Source organism: Schistocerca piceifrons, chromosome 9 (assembly GCF_021461385.2).
Source record: "Schistocerca piceifrons isolate TAMUIC-IGC-003096 chromosome 9, iqSchPice1.1, whole genome shotgun sequence".
Classification (NCBI taxonomy): domain Eukaryota; kingdom Metazoa; phylum Arthropoda; class Insecta; order Orthoptera; family Acrididae; genus Schistocerca; species Schistocerca piceifrons.
The window spans coordinates 218,580,860-218,587,085 of NC_060146.1; positions in this window are offsets into that span (position 1 = coordinate 218,580,860).

Genomic DNA, 6,226 nt, shown 5'->3' on the forward strand with positions numbered 1-6,226 from the left:
TCAGGAAAAGATGTGGACTCTGACCATAATTTATTGGTTTTCAACTGCAGACTTAAACTGAAGAAACTGCAAAAAGCTAAAAAATTAAGTAGACAAGGCTTGGGTTTTATTGGGTTTCAACTGCAGACTTAAACTGAAGAAATTTCAAAAAGCTAGAAAATTAAGTAGATGTGGCTTGGATACATTGGAGCAATCAGAGGTTTTTGTCAGTTTCAGAGGGAGTATTAGACAACGTTAGAAACTGGAGAAGAGACAGAATATAAAAGGAATGGATAGCTCTGATATATGAAATAGTGATAGTTGCAGAGGATCTCGTAAGTAAAAAGACAAATCCTAGTAGAAATGCTTGAATAACTAAGGAGATTCTGAATTTAATGGACAAAATGAGAAAGTATAAAAAGAAGGACAGATTTGGTTCTGGAGAAAAGTATAAATGTGCAAGGCAATAGTGACACTATGATTTATCCTAGAAGATAGGTTAAAGAAGGGCAAACCTATGTTTATAGCATTTGCAGATTAAGGAAAATCTTTTTACACTATGGACTAGACTTCACTCTTTGAAATTTCAAAGGTAGTGTGGATAAAATATAGTGACTGAATGCTTATTTACAACTTCTGAAGGCACAACACAGCAATTATAAGACTGGGAGGAAATGAAAGGGAAGCAGTGATTGAGATGGGAATGAGGCAGAGTTGTAGCTTATCCCCGATCTGTATACCAAGAAAGCTGGTTGGGACACAAAAGAGAAATTTTGAAAGTAAATTAAGTTTCAGGAAGAACATCTAATAACCTTTCAGGTTGCTGATAACATTGTAATTGTGTGACAGGCAATTAAGAACTCAGAAGAGTGGCTGAACGGGCTGAATTGTGTCTTGAAAAGAGATTATCAGTTGAACATTAATAAAAGTAAAACAAGACTTATAGAATGTAGTTGAAGTAAGTCAGGCAATTCTGAGGGAATTATACACTACTGGCCATTAAAATTGCTACACCACCAAGACGACATGCTACAGACGTGAAATTTAACCGACAGGAAGAAGATGCTGTTATATACAAATGATTAGCTTTTCAGAGTATTCACACAAGGTTGGCGCCGGTGGTGACAGCTACAACATGCTGACATGAGGAAAGTTTCCAACCGATTTCTCATACACAAACAGCAGTTGACCAGTGTTGCCTGGTGAAACATTGTTGTGATGCCTCGTGTAAGGAGGAGAAATGCGTGTGATACGGAATGCCGTACTGGGTGCCAATGGCGTCGTATCACTAGCAGTCGAGATGACAGGCATCTTATCCACATGGCTGTATCGGATCGTGCAGCCACGTCTCGATCCCTGAGTCAACAGATGGGGACGTTGCTAGACAACAACCATCTGCACGAACAGTTCGATGACTTTTGCAGCAGCATGGACTATCAGCTTGGAGACCATGGCTGCGGTTACCCTTGACGCTGCATCACAGACAGGGGCGCCTGTGATGGTGTACTCAACGACGAACCTGGGTGCACGAATGGCAAAACGTCATTTTTTCGGATGAATCCAGGTTTTGTTTACAGCATCACGATGGTCACATCCATGTTTGGTGACATCACGGTGAACGCACATTGGAAGCTTGTATTCGTCATCGCTATACTGGCGTATCACCCGGCGTGATGGTATGGGGTGCCATTGGTTACATGTCTCTGTTACCTCTTGTTCGCACTGACGGCACTTTGAACAGTGGACGTTACTTTTCAGATGTGTTACGACCCATGGTTCTACCCTTCATTCGATCCCTGCGAAGCCCTACATTTCAGCAAGATAATGCACGACCGTATGTTGCATGTCCTGTACAGGCCTCTCTGGATACAGAAAATGTTCGACTGCTGCCCTGGTCAGCACATTCTCCAGATCTCTCACCAACTGAAAACGTCTGGTCAATGGTGGCTGAGCAACTGGCTCGTGACAATACGCCGGTCACTACTCTTAATGAACTGTGGTATCATGTTGAATCTGCATGGGCAGCTGTACCCGTACACCCCATCCAATCTCTGTGCGACTCAATGCCCAAGTGTATCAAGGCCGTTATTACGGCCAGAGGTGGTTGTTCTGGGTACTGATTTCTTAGGATCTATGCACCCAAATAGCATGAAAATGTAATCACATGTCAGTCCTAGTATAATACATTTGTCCAATGAATACCCATTTGTCGTCTGCCAGTCTTCTTGGTTTAGCAATTTTAATGGCCAATAGTGTATTATACATGAGGCACTAAAATTTGTATATGAGTTTTGTTATTGGGGCACCACAGTAACTGATTGTAGCCAAAGTAGAAAGGATATAAAACACAGACTGGTGAGAGGAAGAAAAACTTCCCTGAAACAATGGAATCTGTTAACATTTAATATAAGTAATCTTAAGTGCTAGGAAGCCTTTTCTGAATGTATTTGTCTAGAATGTAGTCTTATATGGAAGTGAAATGTACACTCCTGGAAATGGAAAAAAGAACACATTGACACCGGTGTGTCAGACCCACCATACTTGCTCCGGACACTGCGAGAGGGCTGTACAAGCAATGATCACACGCACGGCACAGCGGACACACCAGGAACCGCGGTGTTGGCTGTCGAATGGCGCTAGCTGCTCAGCATTTGTGCACCGCCGCCGTCAGTGTCAGCCAGTTTGCCGTGGCATACGGAGCTCCATCGCAGTCTTTAACACTGGTAGCATGCCGCGACAGCGTGGACATGAACCGTATGTGCAGTTGACGGACTTTGAGCGAGGGCGTATAGTGGGCATGCGGGAGGCCGGGTGGACGTACCGCCGAATTGCTCAACACGTGGGGCGTGAGGTCTCCACAGTACATCGATGTTGTCGCCAGTGGTCGGCGGAAGGTGCACGTGCCCGTCGACCTGGGACCGGACCGCAGCGACGCACGGATGCACGCCAAGACCGTAGGATCCTACGCAGTGCCGTAGGGGACCGCACCGTCACTTCCCAGCAAATTAGGGACACTGTTGCTCCTGGGGTATCGGCGAGGACCATTCGCAACCGTCTCCATGAAGCTGGGCTACGGTCCCGCACACCGTTAGGCCGTCTTCCGCTCACGCCCCAACATCGTGCAGCCCGCCTCCAGTGGTGTCACGACAGGCGTGAATGGAGGGACGAATGGAGACGTGTCGTCTTCAGCGATGAGAGTCGCTTCTGCCTTGGTGCCAATGATGGTCGTATGCGTGTTTGACGCCGTGCAGGTGAGCACCACAATCAGGACTACATACGACTGAGGCACACAGGGCCAACACCCGGCATCATGGTGTGGGGAGCGATCTCCTACACTGGCCGTACACCACTGGTGATCGTCGAGGGGACACTGAATAGTGCACGGTACATCCAAACCGTCATCGAACCCATCGTTCTACCATTCCTAGACCGGCAAGGGAACTTGCTGTTCCAACAGGACAATGCACGTCCGCGTGTATCCCGTGCCACCCAACGTGCTCTAGAAGGTGTAAGTCAACTACCCTGGCCAGCAAGATCTCCGGATCTGTCCCCCATTGAGCATGTTTGGGACTGGATGAAGCGTCGTCTCACGCGGTCTGCACGTCCAGCACGAACGCTGGTCCAACTGAGGCGCCAGGTGGAAATGGCATGGCAAGCCGTTCCACAGGACTACATCCAGCATCTCTACGATCGTCTCCATGGGAGAATAGCAGCCTGCATTGCTGCGAAAGGTGGATATACACTGTACTAGTGCCGACATTGTGCATGCTCTGTTGCCTGTGTCTATGTGCCTGTGGTTCTGTCAGTGTGATCATGTGATGTATCTGACCCCAGGATGTGTCAATAAAGTTTCCCCTTCCTGGGACAATGAATTCACGGTGTTCTTATTTCAATTTCCAGGAGTGTATATGAAAAGCAACTCAAACAAGAAGAAGATAGAGTCTTTTGAAATGGCATAATATGGAAGAATGCTGAAAATTAGATGAGTAGATGGGATAACAAATAAATTGAAATGGCGAAACTAGAAAAAAAGAAGGACTTGGTTGGCAGGACACACCTTGAAGCACCCAGGAATTATCAGCTTGATAAAGAAAGGAGGTGTTGAAGGGTTAAACTGTAAAGGGAGAACATGAGATGAATACACTAAGCAGATTCAAAAGGATGTAGGTTGCAGCAGTTATACAGAGAAGGAGAGGCTTGCACAGGATACAGTAGCTTGGAAAGCTGCATCAGACCACTCTTTGGTCCGAAGATAACAACAAAAACAACAGATAATGCAGACAACTAATTAAATACCTCATTGTTTTTGGTAATTTAGTTTACCCATGTGCATTATTTAATAACTGAACTCTATATCTTTGTATTCAGCAGTTGGTGGTATCAGTGTAATTTTTTACTTTGTCATGTGTGTCATTTCTTTTTGAATAAAGCATGTACTTACAAGTGTCTAAATGTTTGTTTTTGATACAGTAAGTTCCAGCAGACTATGGGCAACAGGTGTGTGTTAAAAGTAGACTTCCAGAAAAATTTTTTTTTAGTTATCTCCATGAAGCTGCCGGTTTTTTTTGTGGGGGTATTGATTCCACACAGCCAAAGATGGATTCAACAATAATTATCAACATGAAACTTCTGGAAGGAAGAACAAACTGGAATACTTGGAAATACAAAAGTATCTTTCTACGAGGAATTCGTGGCACACTTGACATTGTGGGAGGAAGATCAGCAAAACCTAATGTAATTTCAGAAAGTGCAACTGCTGAACAAAGGGTGGCACACAAAAGTGCAGTAGAAGTTTTCAATAAGGCAGACAGCAATGTTTTACTTGCTTTAACTACAAATATGTCAGAAAAACCCTTAGTCCTGTAGCCTGAATTTCTACCATTTGAGCACTAGGGTACTGAGTGTTGCGGTAAGCAAGAGCATGAATTGCACAAATTGATGTTTTAACAGCTTTTCTTTATGGTGGTTTGAAAGAAACAATTTGTATGCAGCAATCTGACAGTTGTGATGATGGAGTCTGGGAGAGTATGTTGCTCGGATAAAAGTCTGGATGGACTGAAGCAGGCTCCTCATTGCTGGAATGAGAAGTTCAGTAATCACCTCGGTAAACTGAGCTTCCAGAGGAGTGAAGCAGAGAGACAGAAAGGCTTCAAGAAAATACTCTTTGTGCATTTGTTGATGATGGTTTAATTGCAGCTCACAATGGTAAGGAACTTAAAGAATTTATCATTTCATTAAGGGAAGAATTCAAAATTAATTTCTTCAGACTGAATCAGTCTTTTCTTTTCATCCCACCTGGTAAGTCTCCTCTGGCTTGGGGTCCTGTGCAATTCTCCTAAACTCTCCCATTTCCTGAACCTCATCAGTCATTTTCCTTCACCCCTCTTCCTTCCACTTCAACACAACTGCCAGAAGGAGGAGCCACTGGCTGTGAAGGCCTGTACAATTCTTTAACTTCTATATGTGTTTTTGCTCCTTCTGTTGCCTGGTGAGTAACAGTTCTTATCTGTCCAATTATATTTTCAAAAATTGACCATTTTCATTGGTATATTAACACATTAAAGTTTTGTGTGTTCCAATTTATACTCATTCCTGATGAGAGGGGCCAAGAATCTAGAAAGAACTGTGTAAATAGCATACTTACACATCAACTTTAATCCTTCATTTATTGTCTGATACCATTTAACATATCCAGGTGCAATTTATAACTAAATTTCTTCTCAATGCACAGAAATTGAAAAAATTTAACTTAAAGCATGGTAAAATGAATGGTCTCCTTTGTTAAGAAATATCTAGGAAGTGGAAATGACATTGCAGTAAAAAAAGAGTGCAAATTTATTTTATTTTAACAGTTTCATTGTGAATGTTTCATGACAAAAAAACTTAATGGCTAACAGATTTAGAAATTAAATTTAAATTTACACAGAATTACACAAGCCTGTCAAATCTTGTTAATGCCACAATAACACAACTCAAACATCAGTAACTGAACTTCCTTGTGGATTTAATTCAGGAACATCATAATGGGGTCTGTCAATTGTAGCATGCAAACCATGAAATGCAGACTGTCCATGCAAAAAGTGTGTTTTCTTACTTTAAACTTCAGTGTAAAAATAAGAAGCAGATATTGAATAAGTGAGGCAGTCAATAGGGAAACTTGCTAATCAATTCAAATTAAAATGCAACCATTATTAGCACCTTATTACTATGAAATAGATCACACAGGAAATTTCAATTGTGTGCCTTC